The sequence below is a fragment of the Bos grunniens genome, chromosome 22, assembly GCF_055505025.1.
Source record: "Bos grunniens cultivar Pamir isolate PY7600 chromosome 22, Bosgru_T2T1.0, whole genome shotgun sequence".
Lineage (NCBI taxonomy): Eukaryota > Metazoa > Chordata > Mammalia > Artiodactyla > Bovidae > Bos > Bos grunniens.
In genome coordinates this window covers 9,437,876-9,454,571 of record NC_141186.1, presented here as the reverse complement: position 1 = coordinate 9,454,571, position 16,696 = coordinate 9,437,876, and the positions used below count along the sequence as shown (strand labels likewise).

The 16,696-nt window shown below is 40.3% G+C and overlaps 1 non-coding gene across 1 annotated transcript; it reads left to right on the top strand.

Moving 5' to 3' along the window:
* Positions 1-1,922: 1,922 nt before the first annotated feature.
* TRNAK-UUU (transfer RNA lysine (anticodon UUU)) lies at positions 1,923-1,995 on the top strand. Its single transcript has one exon. It is a non-coding gene; the product is annotated as a tRNA-Lys (tRNA).
* Positions 1,996-16,696: the final 14,701 nt, after the last annotated feature.

Sequence of the window (16,696 nt, the reverse complement as noted above, 5' to 3'; positions counted from 1 at the left end):
AGCTAAAAATACATACATACATACATAAATCATGAAAAGATAAATAGTATATGAACAGTGGAGCACAAAAAGGCACTCTATCACTTATTTCAATTAACATATGTTCTACATTGAAAAAAACAAAAGTTCAAGGAAGTAAGTGAAAACAAAACATCGTCGTAAAGTCCTTTCTAGGACAACAGCCATACTGGAAAAAGCAACCGGACAAATGAGCCATTTGCAGTAAAACTAAAAACTTGACCAAATCAGAAAAGCCTTAGCTATAAATGTAAAGGGTCTATCATAAAAACTAGGATACTTCAGTGAAGGACACAAGGAAAGAGCTAAATGAAAGGAAAATCAAATGTTATGCAGTAAAAATGTGATCTAGGAAATAATCTAGGAAATAAAAAATAGCCCTTATTATGATAAAATTATGAGAGACAGGGTAGTCCTTTCAGATTTTAAACATACTATGATGGCATAATAATTCAGCTAATCTACTATTAGTGAAAAAATAGATCAATAGAACAGAATAGAGTTCAGAATTAGATCCATTAGTTTGTAGAGATTTCACTTCTGATGTAAGTGAAATCTCAAATTTTTGTTGGAAATATGCGAAAGTCAATAAGTATTGCTGACACAAAGTTACAGTACTTGTTCAAAGGCAAAAAAAGATAGAGCAATAGGGATAGAGAAAGGGGGAGAGAGAAAAAGAGGGAGAGAAAGTCAGAGAGGGAGGAAGGGATATGAAGGGTCTGGTGCCAAGAAAAGTAACACCATAAGAATAAATATGGCAGTATTAAAATATTTTGTGCACATGTAACTTGATGATAGAAAAGTATTTCAAGATGCAACATCTAAAAGTCAAAAAGTAAAATGGTGACAGAAGAGACTCCACACACACCACATGAACTGCAGAAATTACCATAAGACTTTGCCACGTGACAGATGTGCAGACATGTTTGTAATGTGGACACAAAATAAAAATCCATATTTATAACCAACTAAAAGATCTCTTTTGGGAATTAAAAAGGGACATATAACATATATCAAATCAGATCAGATCAGTCGCTCAGTCGTGTCCGACTCTTTGCAACCCCATGAATCGCAGCACGCCAGGCCTCCCTGTCCATCACCAACTCCCAGAGTTCACTGAGACTCACGTCCATCGAGTCAGCGATGCCATCCAGCCATCTCATCCTCTGTCGTCCCTTTCTCCTCTTGCCCCCAATCCCTCCCAGCATCAGAGTCTTTTCCAATGAGTCAACTCTTCGCATGAGGTGGCCAAAGTATTGGAGTTTCAGCTTTAGCATCATTCCTTCCAAAGAAATCCCAGGGCTGATCTCCTTCAGAAAGGAGGGACTTCCCTGGCTGCGGTTAGGACCCTGCACTTCCACTGTAGGGGCAGGGTTCAATGCCTGGTTGGGAACTAACATCTCACAAGTTGACAAAAGGGTAAAGGGAAACAGGATACCTTAAAAGCCAAAATAATTTTTAAAAAATCATTAACTTATTAAAAAATCATTACCCTATTAACACAAACCACTTCTTACCCCCATCTTTCACTTTTCACAAGGCTTTCCTTCCCAATTTTATTTTTATTATTAATTCTCATCCAAAATACCATTCTACTTCTTTCCCTATGAAATGATTATGTTGACAGTAATATATTATACATTATCTTCAGAACTTCTCTTTATCTTTCAATACATGCAGGAGAGAGAGATAGAGATAGAGAGAGAGAGAGAGAGATTTCTATAGGTGGATCTATCTATCCATCCATCCATCAACACATTTTCACTGCCTTTGTCAGTTATCTATGCTAAAGTTAAGGTCCCCTGTTTAGGAATAAATGGGATCAGGAAAGAGAAGCCTGGCAAGCTACAGTCTACAGAGATGCAAAGAGTTGGACATGACTGAGCCACTAACACTTTCACCTTGCCCAGATGGCTCAGTCAGTAGAGCATCAGACTTTTAATCTGAAGGTCCAAGGTTCAAGTCCCTGTTTGAGCCGTCTACCATTGTGGTTTACCCTGGTAAAGAATCTGCCTGCAATGCAGAAGACCCGAGTTCAATCTTTGGGTCAAGAAGATCCCCTGGTGAAGGGAATGGCTACCCACTCCAGTATTCTTACCTGGAGAATTCCATGGACAAAGGAGTCTGGTGGGCTACAGTCCATGGGGGTCACAAAAAGTCAGACACGACTGAGTGACTTTTACTTTCACTGATATTTAGGATGGAAACATTTCAACAGACATGGATGAAACTGAGAACGTGGACCTGCAAAACTTCCTTTCTCAGCAAAGGCCGCTCCTTTCTGTCATAGGAGGAATCCAGCCACATGAAGACATTCAGTGACCTTTTCCAGGGCCAAGTTCTTCACAAGAAGATACTGATTCACCTCTAAGCTAAAATGTACTACTCTCCATGGTCTCTTGACATATATGTCATATAAGGTGACTTAAATTCCTGCTGAACCAGGGAGACACTTAACATTCGAGTCCAGGGGAATGTGGAGAATACTGGTGGAAATGAGATGCTGAGGGTTTGAGACAAAAGAGTTCAAAATATACGGGGTGGATTTAAAAGTTTCTTAGTTGGTATATTGAAGCTTGAGTTCGGTAGTGTACTAAATTCAACAAGATTGAAATTCCACAACTTCTCTGGCATGCCATAGGGAAAGAATCTTAAAGATGGAAGGATATGGGAATGTTGAAATAGACTCTACACCTCAGGGGAGCTCAGATGAAACTTTTCACTAAATCAATAATAAAAAAAAAAATACTTTGATGAAGAGGCATCAGCATCCTTAAAAACCTCTATTATTGATTATCTACCATAGTCTCTTTACTCTGAAGATACAGGGAGGATTTGGGCTTCAATTTCAATGTTATGAATTTGGGCTTTCTATTTTAGTGAGAAAACTATGACCCTGGAGTGGCAGATGCCACATGGTGGCACTTAATCATCCCTAACTAGGTGGGTGCAATTATGGCAACAATCCACAGGGGCAGAGTGTGGATCAAAGCATTTTGACTTTTAGGATGTATGAATTTCACAGAGTCCTTAGGAATGAAACAGATGGGAAACTTACTAGGCTGTTACTTATACAATCAGATCAATTCTACATCAATGGAGGGAAAACTGATTGAGTTTCTATAGTCACTGAATAAAATTGGAAAATGAATGCCTCGGACGTATATGGAAGAAGTACTTGGATATTCCTTTCAGAATAGGAAAAGAATGAGAATATATTTGTATAACATGAACATGCTAACAGATTGCATTCAGTGTGATGGGGGTTGTCAATATCAAGGTGGAAAAAATGACTTACCCAACAGGACTTACCCTGGGGCTTTCAGCAAGCCTCTTTCCTCAGCTATCCTAGGTTTTTCCTACTGGACTCATGAAAAAAGCAGCCACTTCAGTGGTGGCAGAGGTTCCATGTAGCATGAAACCTACATGAAATCCCCTCACCATAGCTGATCTGACTGCTGTACTACTGAGGGTGCAAATTGCCAATGCTGCTGCTGCTCTTTCGTCACTAAGTTGTGTCTGAATCTTTGCAACCTCACGGACTATAGCCCGGCAGGATCCTCTGTCCATGGAATTCTTCAAGTAAGAAAACCGGAGTGTGCCAGGGGCGGAGCTCCCGAGCTCCGCCCCTGGCAGGAGTGGGTTGCCATTTCCTTCTCCAGGGAAGCTTCCTGACCCAGGGATTGAACCCAGCTTTTCTGCAATGGCAGGCAGATTCTTTACCACTGAGCCACCAGGGAAGCCCATAGCAGAGGTCAAATCCAAGCACCGATAGAGCATCATTCCCAACATTGATGGGCAGAGGGGACCAGCCAGCCACCTCATTGACACAAAGGACAATTTCCATCCTGGGGAGAAAAGCAATCTGTCCTTATAGAAATAGATACATTTTCTGAATGCAAATTTGTCTTCCTTGTCCTAGATTTTTCCATCAGGTCATCTTAGACTGACAGAATGACTTATTCACACACTATTTTTCAATGGTGGAGAACTTCATTTTACATGAAAGTAGGTGATGGGCTCAGATATGTAGATGACACCACCTTTATAGCAGAAAGTGAAGAGGAACTAAAAAGCCTCTTGATGAAAGTGAAAGAAGAGAGTGAAAAAGTTGGCTTAAAGCTCAACATTCAGAAAACAAAGATCATGGCATCTGGTCCCATCACTTCATGGGAAATAGATGGGGAAACAGTGGAAACAGTGTCAGACTATTTTTGGGGGCTCCAAAATCACTGCAGATGGTGATTGCAGCCATGAAGTTAAAAGACGCTTGCTCCTTGGAAGGAAAGTTATGACCAACCTAGATAGCATATTAAAAAGCAGAGACATTACTTTGCCAACAAAGGTCTGCCTAGTCAAGGCTATGGTTTTTCCAGTGGTCATGTATGGATGTGAGAGTTGGACTGTGAAGAAAGCTGAGCGCCGAGGAATTGATGCTTTTGAACTGTGGTGTTGGAGAAGACTCTTGAGAGTTCCTTGGACTGCAAGGAGATCCAACCAGTCCATTCTAAAGGAGATAAGTCCTAGGTGTTCATTGGAATGACTGATGCTGAAGCTGAAACTCCAATACTTTGGCCACCTGATACGAAGAGTTGACTCATTTGAAAAGACCCTGATGCTGGGAGGGATTGGGGGCAGGAGGAGAAGGGGACGACAGAGGATGAGATGGCTGGATGGCATCACCAACTCGATGGACATGAGTTTGGGTAAACTCTGGGAGTTGGTGATGGACAGGGAGGCCTGGTGTACTGCGATTCATGGGGTCACAAAGAGTCAGACATGACTGAGCGACTGAACTAAACTGAGGTGTTGGGCTTAACACCTATTGAGTTCACTTGTCTCTTCGTGTTCCATCACCCAAAGTCAACTGGATTGCTACAATGGTGACATGGCCTATTAAAGAAAGAGTCCTGCTATCTGTTTAGAGATACAACCACATAGGTTGGGATACTGTTTAAAGGTGTATGTGCTTAATCGCTCAGTCACATCCAACTCTTTGCGACCCTTTCAATTATATACACCCCACCAGATTCTTTGTCCGTGGGATTTTTCAGGCAAGAATACTGGAGTGGGTTGCCATTATCTTCCTCCAGGGTATCTTCCTGACCCAGGGATCAAAACTGAGTCTCCTGTGTCTCCTGAATTGCAGGCAAATTCTTTACCTGCTGAGCTATTCAGGGAAGCCCTTAAAGAATATGAGATACTCTTTAAACCAGTGGCCAACATATGATGGCATTTCCATATAAAATACACGAGTCCAGGAATTCAGGGTAGAGATAGGAGGATTTGGGAGCTTCTCTAGTAGCTTCTGGGTCCTTGGTAGTTCAGATGGTAAAGCATCTGCCTTCAGTGCGGGAGACCTGGGTTCGATCCCTGGGTCGTGAAGATCCTCTGGAGAAGGAAATGGCAACCCACTCCAGTACCCTTGCCTGGAAAATCCCATGGACAGAGGAGTGTGGTAGACTACAGTCCATGGGGTCGCAAAGAGTCAGACATGATTGAGCGACTTTAATGTCACTTCACTTCACTTCTAGTAGCTTAACTGGTAAAGAATCCACCTGCAATGAAGGAGACCCCAGTTTGATTCCTGGGTCAGGAAGATCCTTTGGCGAAGGGATAGGCTATCGACTCCAGTATTTTTGGACTTCCCTGGTGCTCAGATGGTAAAGAATCTGCCTGCAATGTGGGAGACGTGGGTTCAACCCCTGGGTTGGGAAGATCCCCTGGAGGAAGGCATGGCAACCCACTCCAATATTCTTGCCTGGAGAATCTCCATGGACAGAGGAGCCTGGCGGGCTACAGTCTGTGGGGTTGCAAACAGTTGGACACGACTGAGCAACTAAGCATGGTACAGAGGAAGATTCTACTCACCTACCTAATAAGTCACAGAATTTTTGCTTCTTGTCCATAAAACCATGATTTTGGCTAATTTAAGTTCATAGATGCTAAGAGGAATATTTTTATCAGAAAACATATTTATGGTCCCCCAAATTATAATCTGAGAATATTCATTTGCTAATTTGGTCTTCATATGCAGATGAACTGATAAGCACAGCGGAAGGTAAAGGTTCCATTTGCCAAAGAGAAATTTCATCATTGCTACACAACAAGTGCAGGAGAGTTTGTGTTGAACCCAGATGATTCAAGTGGAGACCCACAGAACTTCAGTGTCATTAATGGTGGCCCCACCATCGGGGTGAATACCCTGGCTTACATGCTACTTTAATCTTCTGTGGTGGGAAGATGTTCATGAGTGTTTCTAAAATTAGGCAAAATTTGAACAGTTTAAAAAAGTGTTAGAAGAGTTATATACATAATACTATGGAAAAATGAAAAGGAATTACAAATTTGCTTGAGCTTTAAAATACAATAAAAATTGGTGTGTGTCAAGGTCAGGAAAGCAGAAGACAAAGGAAAACATCGTGGAGTAAAATGGAATGGAGTAGCTGAAGTAGAAAAGCTTCTTGCTATGCTACGAAGATATGTTTACAGTCATGAATGGAATGAGCAGTTGGGCCTGAAGCCCTCTATTCTAGTCTTGGGACTGTGTCCCAAGAATCAAGAAGAGGGACTTTCCTGATGGTCCAGGGGCTAAGTCTTTGTGCTCCCAATGCAGGGGGCATGGGTTCAATTCCTTGTTGTGGAACTAAGATCCCATATGCTTTATAGCATGGCCTAAAAAGACAAAAAGAGAAAGAAAGAAAGAAAGAAACAAGCAGAGAAATGATGTGATCAGACATATCTTAAACAGATTTCTGGAAGCAAGCACCTAGAAGGTTAATAAATATTCACTAAATGAGTAAATTAAAAATTGGAGCAATAAGATTGAAAATGAAAAAGTACAGCTAAGAGGTTACTAAAATTGTTGAAGGAAGAGATGCTGAAAAAACCAAAATGCATATTTATGCACCATGAAAACTGCATTCAATCTTTTGTGACCTTCAATTGGTAATGAAATAAGATGGGTAATGCCAAAAGTGGTTGTTAATTCCAGATTCTTCTAAGTCATCTTTTAAAGAATACCTAGATAAGAAGAGAATCCATCACTTAAAACAGAAAACAAAAACATTGACAAATAGGGAAAAAAAGATATTTTCCTCTCTATTCTAGCTTTAAAAACACAATGAAATACACTGCACTGTTTTGTCAAGGTCTCTGATAGAATTTATTGCCAGTACAGTTTGCATCTAGACTGGCCCAGTGCTACACGGAACTAGTATTATTTTTTGCAATAACTCATATAATTGCACTATCCTTGGCTACGAGTACCTAAAGATTATTGAATTATAGGTTCCAAGCTGATATTTTGACATTTCCAAGAATCAAAAGGTCATAAAATTACTCCTATATGGCAATATGAAGTACATTTTACCCTTGGGAATACATCTAGAATGAATCTAGAAGAAAGTCATTCAATGGCATCTTGTATTTGGTGGAGACAGGGGTGACCATCATAATTAAGATAAGCAACAGCAATGTTTACCTTCTATAGCCACTAAGGCTTATTATTATTATATTTAAACAGCAGGCCTCGAATGATGCAACAGCTGACAGCATGGGATCTGATGCAGGCAGTATGCTCTCTCGTGGATACCAGAATTCCCAGAGGCAAATTACTCAGCCCTGCTGAGCCTCACTTCCTTAAATTGGACAAGGAGGATAATAATACTTGTAGGGTAGTTAAGAGGATTAGAGATTATTTGCTTTCAGTGCTAAGCAAAATTTCTATTGCAAAACCCCTATTATTCAGGCATTAAATCTTGCAGAGACATTCGTAAAGTGAGGTTCCATTTTTTTTTAATGGGTATAGTATGCTGTGCTAGGTAACCTCTAAAAAGAACCATCTCTTATTACATGAGAGCCTGTCATCCCCCACCCCTATCCCCCCATCAGTGCTGGCTGGCCTAGTTACTTGCTTCCAACCAATAGAATATGGCAAAGCAGGTGATTTGTTATGCAGCAATAAATAACTCATACATATTCATGCAAAATTTACATAGCAAATGGACCCCCCCCCCAAGCTTGTTCACCAGTACAAGAGGAAATAGGTTATATCTGCAGGATGGAATACAATACAGCAATCAGATTAAATTAAAAACAAGCACTTAAGCAACTGCATGGATGACACAAACAATATTGAGCAGAAGAACAAGATGCAAAAATACATGGGTATAGGGTTCTTTTTGAGGTAATTAAAATGTCTCAAAATAGATTGTGGTGATAGTTATACATATCTATGAATGTACCACGTCACTGCACTGTACTTTCACATGTGTGAATTATTGAGTTGTGCACTGTATCTCAATGACGACATTTTCTTTAATAGGACCAATTTTTTTTTTCTTTTTCCTTTTTGGCTCTACCACATGGCATGTGGGATCTTAGTTCCTCAACCAGGGATCGAACCCCAAGCCTGCTCCCCTTGCACTGGAAGGAAGAGTCTTAACCACTGAACCACCACGAAAGTCCACACACTTTAGACTTTAAAAGATAAAACAGTTTTACGTACTTGTGTGAAGATATCAGGTTCTCTGTTCTTTTCCGTTGATCAAGGTGTTGACCCCTCTAAACACATAATGTATAATAAGTCTTGCAGTCAGCGTAATGCCTCCACTTTACTCTTCATTTTCTGAACTTTTGAAATTCTAGGTTTAAGAATTTACCCTTTACCCTTTTTGTTTAAGTTTTAGAGCAAGCTTGTCTATAAAATAAAATCTTGTCAAATAAAATCTTACCAAGATTTTTGGCAGCATCTACATTTGTTCAGTTCAGTTCAGTTGCTCAGTCGTGTCCAACTCTTTGCGACCCCATGAATCGCAGCACGCCAGGCCTCCCTGTCCATCACCAACTCCCAGAGTTCACTCAGACTCACGTCCATCGAGTCAGTGATGCCATCCACCCATCTCATCCTCTGGCATCCCCTTCTCCTCCTGCCCCCAATCCCTCCCAGCATCAGAGTCTTTTCCAATGAGTCAACTCTTCACATGAGGTGGCCAAAGTACTGGAGTTTCAGCTTTAGCATCATTCCTTCCAAAGAAATCCCAGGGCTGATCCACCCAAGACGGGCGGGTCATGGTGGAGAGGGCTGACAGAATGTTGTCCACTGGAGAAGGGAATGGCAAACCACTTCAGTATTCTTGCCTTGAGAACCCCATGAACAGTATGAAAAGGCAAAATGATAGGATACTGAAAGAGGAACTCCCCAGGTCAGTAGGTGCCCAATATGCTGCTGGAGATCAGTGGAGAAATAACTCCAGAAATATTGAAGGGATGGAGCCAAAGCAAAAACAATACCCAGTTGTGGATGTGACTGGTGATAGAAGCAAGGTCCGATGCTGTAAAGAGCAATATTGCATAGGAACCTGGAATGTCAGGTCCATGAATCTACATTTGTATCTACATCTAATTCTATGTCTATATTTATATCTATATATCTATTCCATCTATCTATCTACATATTCACTTATGTACATGCATTGTCTTGGTTCCATTTCTCTGGAGAACCCTGTTACTAGTACAATGTCACAAAGAAATTTCCAAAAAAACCATCTCTCTGTGTCTATTTCAGACAGTCTCTATTTTAGACAACCATGTATCCCATGGAAACGCTAGTTATATGTCATGCCTTGACACGGAGTAATGTGCCCAGAAAATCATCCCATTGTTTCTGGTGGTCGCTATTGTTGTTACTGCTTTTCTTAAAACCATGTGGTCCAAATTCTTTCCCTCACAAGATAGATGAGAAGTGAGTTACAGAAATTCAGGGATTCTGAACAGAACATCTTGACATGAAGCAAAGGAAGAGTGACTGCAACAACCTTCCAAATTCACAAGGAAGGACCGTGTCCAAGATGTAGAGGAATCCAAATGGATGGAGCCGGAGCCAGAGTAACTGTTAAAAATACACATCAGGAGAAAGGCCAACATACACTACTACTTCATATAAGTAAATAAATAATTAATTAATTAAAACACAAACTGTTCACCAACTGAGCAGGGTAATTGTGGTGATCCAAAGAAATAGTAGGTTATTGGTGAAGGCATAGCAGATATCCATCGCCCCCCCGCCCCCCCGCCTCTATGTGGTGTCAGGAGTAGCTCATAAGTCAAAAGGCAATCAGTGATCCAGAACCAGATCCTGAATGTTGTCATGGAGGCTGACTACCCTGCAGCTATAAAACTCAGCTGATGCATTTTAGTACCCATCTATTCTTGAAGACCAGAAAAGTATTTTAGAAGGTCCCACTAAGTCAAGGGGAAGTCCCCTTGACGTCCTTTTCTCCCCTTCTGTTTTGTCCATATCCATTTTCTGATATCTTTCTGATAGCCTGTGGTAAGGAGAGATGTCACTGAAGTGGATGGGATATGTCATGAGTTCAGAGAGGAGTTTCTGCTCTATCTGTCATAATGCATGAAGGTGGTCTTGGGGCTTCAGCTGCATGTACCAAGTTGTAGCATTAAAGGCAAAAGTAGCCCGACTAGAGCCAAGCAGATGGAGTCTAGTAACAAGGAGAATATGTCATAAGCAAAGCTGTAGTGGATGGTACAATATCACAGAAGTGTGTAGATGAATAACCTAGTAATTTCAGACTGCCTTTACGGACTGGTTTTGGCTAGGGGCAGATGAATAATGCACGAAAGCATCACCAACATTAAGGTCCAAGGATATATTCATCCACCTTCCTTTGTAACATACAGATTTGGATTCAATTTTAAATGTTGTTTAGTCACTCAGTCGTGTCCAACTCTGTGACCCGTGGATGCAGCACACCAGGCTTCCCTGTCCTTCACTGCCTCCCAGAGCTTGCTCAAAATCAAGCCCCTCGAGTCGGTGATGCCATCCAACTATCTCATCCTCTGTCCTCCCCTTCTCCCCCTGCCGTCCATCTTTCCCAGCATCAGGGTCTTTTCCAATGAGTAGGCTCTTCACATCAGGTGGCCAAAGTACTGGAACTTCAGCTTCAGCTTCAGTTCTTTCAATGATTATTCAGGGTTGATTTCCTTTAGGATTAATTGATAAGTCCAAATTTTATTCCAATTATCATAATTTTGTTCCCTCTCTGGGTGCTTGAACTATTTGACAACTACATTGGTGTCTATCAATATCCATTTTGGGTCAGACAATGCTTTAACATTCTCTGTTTCTATATACGGAGCCATATATATGAAAGAGGAATAGATAGACAGACCTTTCTCTCCTTTTGTCTCTACTTACTTATTAGACTGACTTCAGTCCTAACTCTGGAATCCTAAGGCATTGTACTTCTGTCTTCAGTATCTTGGAAAATCAATAGTGAAATCACTAAAAATAGCCTCCCAACTTTATATCTGCCTCCTGGGTCCTTTCATCACAAAATGGTTGTTAATGAATCTTACAAAAGGCTTAGTGAACATTAATATTAGAGTACCTGCAATGATGTGTTAATTAAAATTAAGTCCCTTTTTCATTTGAGATGTGACCAGGAAGAAAATTTGACACAGGCAAAACATCACTTGAATTTTAATTAAAGAGAATTTAGGAGTGGGTGCACTTCATATAATCACAATTGCCCACATATCCTGTAGACAGAATGCCTTCCTGATTTGATCAGAAGCAGCACATGATAGCTGAGGGTGACTCCATGTCATGGGGCAGCCTCTCACTTCTTCAAAGCAACACACCAGTGTCACTATAATTATGAGTTTAATATTCAAAATTTGTTGGTTTCATATTTGCATGCAGGTATGCTAACTAAAATTAATTTCAATTGCATACACCAATTATAACATCAGATTCATTCTCTAACATATTATTCCTCACTGATTACACACCCAGTCAGATTGCTTTAATCTCTCATTTTGTATTTTAAAGTCAAACAATAATATGTATCTCTAATTAAGTTCGCTTACTTATCTTACTTGATTGAATCATGTTTTAATATTTTATGACATCAGCCGCCTTTAATCCCCCTCTCTGATGGTATTTGCCTCTGTGCCTGTTTTCCTTGCCTTGTTTATCTTAATTTGAGTTCTAAGAGTGTTTTCGTTCCTATTTCTTTTTGGGAGTAAAGTTTCTAGATTTCTTTGTTAGGAACTGGGGTTAAATTGAGGAGAAAATAGCTTTGGGATGATGAGGGAAATTGATGAGATTATGTCATGCAAAAAGGTTATTAAGGGCTATTTTTTTCTCTGTAGTTTCCTGTGAGTAAAATATTTTGCATTTATAATGGTTTTATTTTAGAGAAATTCAACCTAAACATTTCAGACCTCAACAAAGTTGTGATGATCTCATTATATACTGATCTTTCCCTTTGCAATAGGAATCATAAAATAATAAAGTGGAATTAACATTGGGTGACTATTTACCACATGCAGAGCTTTATAATTATTATGTTATTGTGTCCTTATAAAATGCCATAGCTAAGGGGAAAAAAGGAAACATGCAGCTGAAAGAACTGAGGGCTGGAAAGGTTGAGAAAGAGCGTGTGTGGCAGGGCACATGGCTCTGAAGGGGCAGAGCCAGGTTTCAAAGGCAGTTCTAGCCTAAAATCCCACCCATTCTATCAGAATATGATATTGGCTTCTCTCCCTCCCAACCAATTAGCTGCCCTAATTTGTTTTTTTCTATTGCCTCTTTAAAATTTTTATATATTTAATTTCTTATACAATTTGTAAAGGTTACTTTCCATTTACATTTATTACAAAATATTAATACTGGCTATATTCCCCATGAGGTACAATCCATTCTTGAGCATGTCTTATACCCATCTTTGTACCTCTATCCCTGAACATTGTAAAAATTAAATTTAGATTCGTAGAGTCAGTGATTTGGGATCCAGTGGTTAGAGTCCTTGGGGCAGCATGTGACCAGAGATGGGCTGCTTAGCTCCATTTTTCTTCCCTTTTTCCTACTATCCCTGCTTCCTTCATTAGATCTCAGGAAAGTCAATGCAACTCATGAAGTGCAGGGGGTAGGGGAGAGGAGAAACAGTCATGGGCAAGAGGAAGTAAGTTCAGGGCCTTCTTTACACTCATGTTGATCTAGTCTCCCACCATGAATTATTCTATAGCACAGACCTTTATAGACTATAGTGAGGTCATTCTTTTGAAGAGTTAAAAATAAAAACAAATTACATGAACCTTGGTTAGATAAAGATAACAAGAGGATGATGATTAAAATGAAAAGACAAAAATGTAGAACGTAGGTGGAAAAGGCAAATAGGAAAACTAAAACAAATGCGCTAGTTGTTTAGAGAGAAGAAAAAGAAAGGAAAACTTTTTTTTTTAAAGACAAAAACACAAAAGACCTCTCAGACTGTTGTTTTGAAGTATGATGATACGGTACCAGGCCTTCCCTGGTGTCTCAGCTGGTGAAGAATCAGCCTGCAATGCAGGAGACCCAGGTTTGATTCCTGGGTTGAGAAGATCCCCTGCAGAAGGAAATGGCAACCCACTCCAGTATTCTCGCCTGGGAAATCCCATGGACGGAGGAGCCTGGCGGGCTACAGTCTATGGGGTCGCAAAGAGGCTGACGTAACTTAGAAACTAAAGCACCACAACCAACACCAATACGGTACCAGGAGACCTAGTAAATTATGGTGCAAAAAGCATATAAAAGGGCAACAAGGAAAATAACAGACATTTTGGACTACATCAAAAGTAAAAACCTTATTACCTTTGAATAGGAAAGTAAAAGGGTCAACCTATAGAATGTAAGAAATACTTGTGAATCACAAATTTAATGAGTCCAGTATCTAGAATATTTAAAGTACACTAAAAAACCAAACAACAAAAAGACATACAACCCAGTGTAAAAGTGGGCAAAAGGCCTGAATAGACATTTCTCCAAAGAAGACAGATAAGTGGACAGCAAGCACATGAAAAATGCTCAAAGTCGTTAGTCATTAGGGAAATGCAAATCAAAACACAATGAGATACCCGTTCACAGCAACCAGAATAGTGATAATAAGAAAAACAGAAATGACAAGTGTTTGCGAAAATGGGGAGAAATTGGAAAGCTCACATACTCCTAATGAGAATGCAAAATGGTGTAGCTGCTCTGAATAACAGCTTGATAGTTTCTTACAAAGTTAAGCAATTCTACTCCTAGGTGGATAGCCCAGAGAACTGAAGCGGGTGCTCAAGTGAATACTTGTACCCACACGTTAAGAGGGCATTATTCACAAAAGTCAAATGCCCTTCAGTGGAAGAATGAACAAACAGCTGCAATATGTTCATACAATGAAATATTAATCCATTATAAACAGGAAAGAAGTAATGATATATGCTACAATGTGAATAAAACTCAAAAATATTAGGTTAAGTGAAAGAAACCAGACACAGAAGGTCACAAAATGTACGAGAAGTGATTGCCTACTGGGTACAGTGTCTTCTTTGAGGGTACCGTTTTAGAACTACATAGAGCGGCAGTATTGCAAGGCTACAAATATATTAAATGCCACAAAATTGTGTACTCTAAAACCATTAATTTATGGCATATGAATTTTATCTTAAAACAATAAAAGGAAAAAAAAAAGCAAAAAAAAGAAACACGTGAGGCACATCAGAGAAAAACGCATATACAAAATGTGCTAATCTATCCATGGAAATTAGTCAAACATTTCTATTAAAATGGTCTTTTTTTTTTTTAACAAGAAGCCTGGAAAGCAAAAGATTAACTGAAAATTCTACAAAGTAACGAAGCTATGAAGAGAAGACTCAAATAAAGCTAAAAGGGAAAAAAAAAATCAAAAAGCAAGCCAGAAAAAAAAACTAAACATCTCAAACATTCAAATAATGAAACAAGAAGTCCTGGGTAAAGATCTTACCATTAATGAAACTCTTTGGAATAGACAATTGAGTTGTGGACCAATTATACAGAAAATAGAAAAGAAAAAAAATGTCAAATTCTCCTGTTTTTACAGAGAGTCCAAGGGAATATGATTCTATTTAAACCAGAGTTCTACATTAGCCCACACTCTCCAAGAAGTCTGAAACTCCTGTATTAGATCTAGTCTGACTCACCAGGCAAGCTCAGCTACAGTATCACTGGCTGAAGAGGAGTCAGTCGTCCTATCCTGAGTCCCAGGAAAGGGGAGCAGGGATGGTCAGGAATGGAGAAGTACTGAGGACTGAGTGAGAGTGCAGAAAAGTAAAGTATCGTGACCTCAGCTCAGTTCAATCGCTCAGTCGTGTCGACTCTTTGCGACCCCATGAACCACAGCAAGCCAGGCCTCCCTGTCCTCACCAACTCCCTGAGTTCACCCAAACTCATGTGCATAGAGTTGGTGATGCCATTCAACCATCTCATCCTCTGTTGTTCCCTTCTCCTCCTGCCCCCAATCCCTCCCAGCATCAGGGTCTTTTCCAATGAGTCAGCTCTTCACCTCAGGTGGCCAAAGTATTGGAGTTTCAGCCTCAGCATCAGTCCTTCCAATGAACACCCTGGACTGGTCTCCTTTAGGATGGACTGGTTGGATCTCCTTGCAGTCCAAGGGACTCACAAGAATCTTCTCTAGCACCACAGTTCAAAAGTATCAATTCTTTGGCACTCAGCTTTCTTCACAGTCCAACTCTCACATCCATACATGACCACTGGAAAAACCATAGCCTTGACTAAACGGACCTTTGCTGGTAAAGTAATATCTCTGCTTTTTAATATGCTGTCTAGGTTGGTCATAACTTTCCTTCCAAGGAGTAAGTGTCTTTTAATTTCATGGCTGAAATCACCATCTACAGTGATTTTGGAGCACCAAAAAATAAAGTCTGACACTGTTTCCACCATTTCCCCATCTATTTCCCATGAAGTGATGGGGCCAGATGCCATGACCTTGTTTTCTGAATGTTGAGTTTTAAGCCAACTTTTTCACTCTCCACTTTCACTTTCATCAAGAGGCTTTTGAGTTCCTCTTCACTTTTTGCCATAAGGGTGGTGTCATCTGCATATCTGAGGTTATTGAGATTTCTCCCGGCAATCTTGATTCTAGCTTGTGCTTCTTCCAGCCCAGCATTTCTCATGATGTACTCTGCATATAAGTTAAATAAGCAGGGTGACAGTATACAGCCTTGACGAACTCCTTTTCCTATTTGGAACCAGTCTGTTGTTCCATGTCCAGTTCTAACTGTTGCTTCCTGACCTGCATATAGGTTTGTCAAGAGGCAGGTCAGGTGGTCTGGTATTCCCATCTCTTTCAGAATTTTCCACAGTTTATTGTGATCCACACGGTCAAAGGCTTTGGCATAGTCAATAAAGCAGAAATAGATGTTTTTCTGGAACTCTCTTGCTTTTTCGATGATCCAGCGGATGTTGGCAATTTGATCTCTGGTTCCTCTACCTTTTCTAAAACCAACTTAAACATTTGAAAGTTCATAGTTCACTTATTGCTGAAGGCTGGCTTGGAGAATTTTGAGCATTACTTTACTAGCATGTGAGATGAGTGCAATTGTGTGGTAGTCTGAGCATTCTTTGGCATTGCCTTTCTTTGGGATTGCAATGAAAACTGACCTTTTCCAGTCCTGTGGCCACTGCTGAGTTTTGGGCCTAAGGATACAGAAAAAAGCAAATTCTATACGTGTGGCCACCAGACTGCATGCGTCCTTGACGGCAACCCCCTTCGGAAGCCAGTACACTGCCTGTGTCCCAAGCCGGGGGTAGGGAGGGCAGTTGTCTGCAGTGAGGCCTGACAGGTAAAAATCGTCT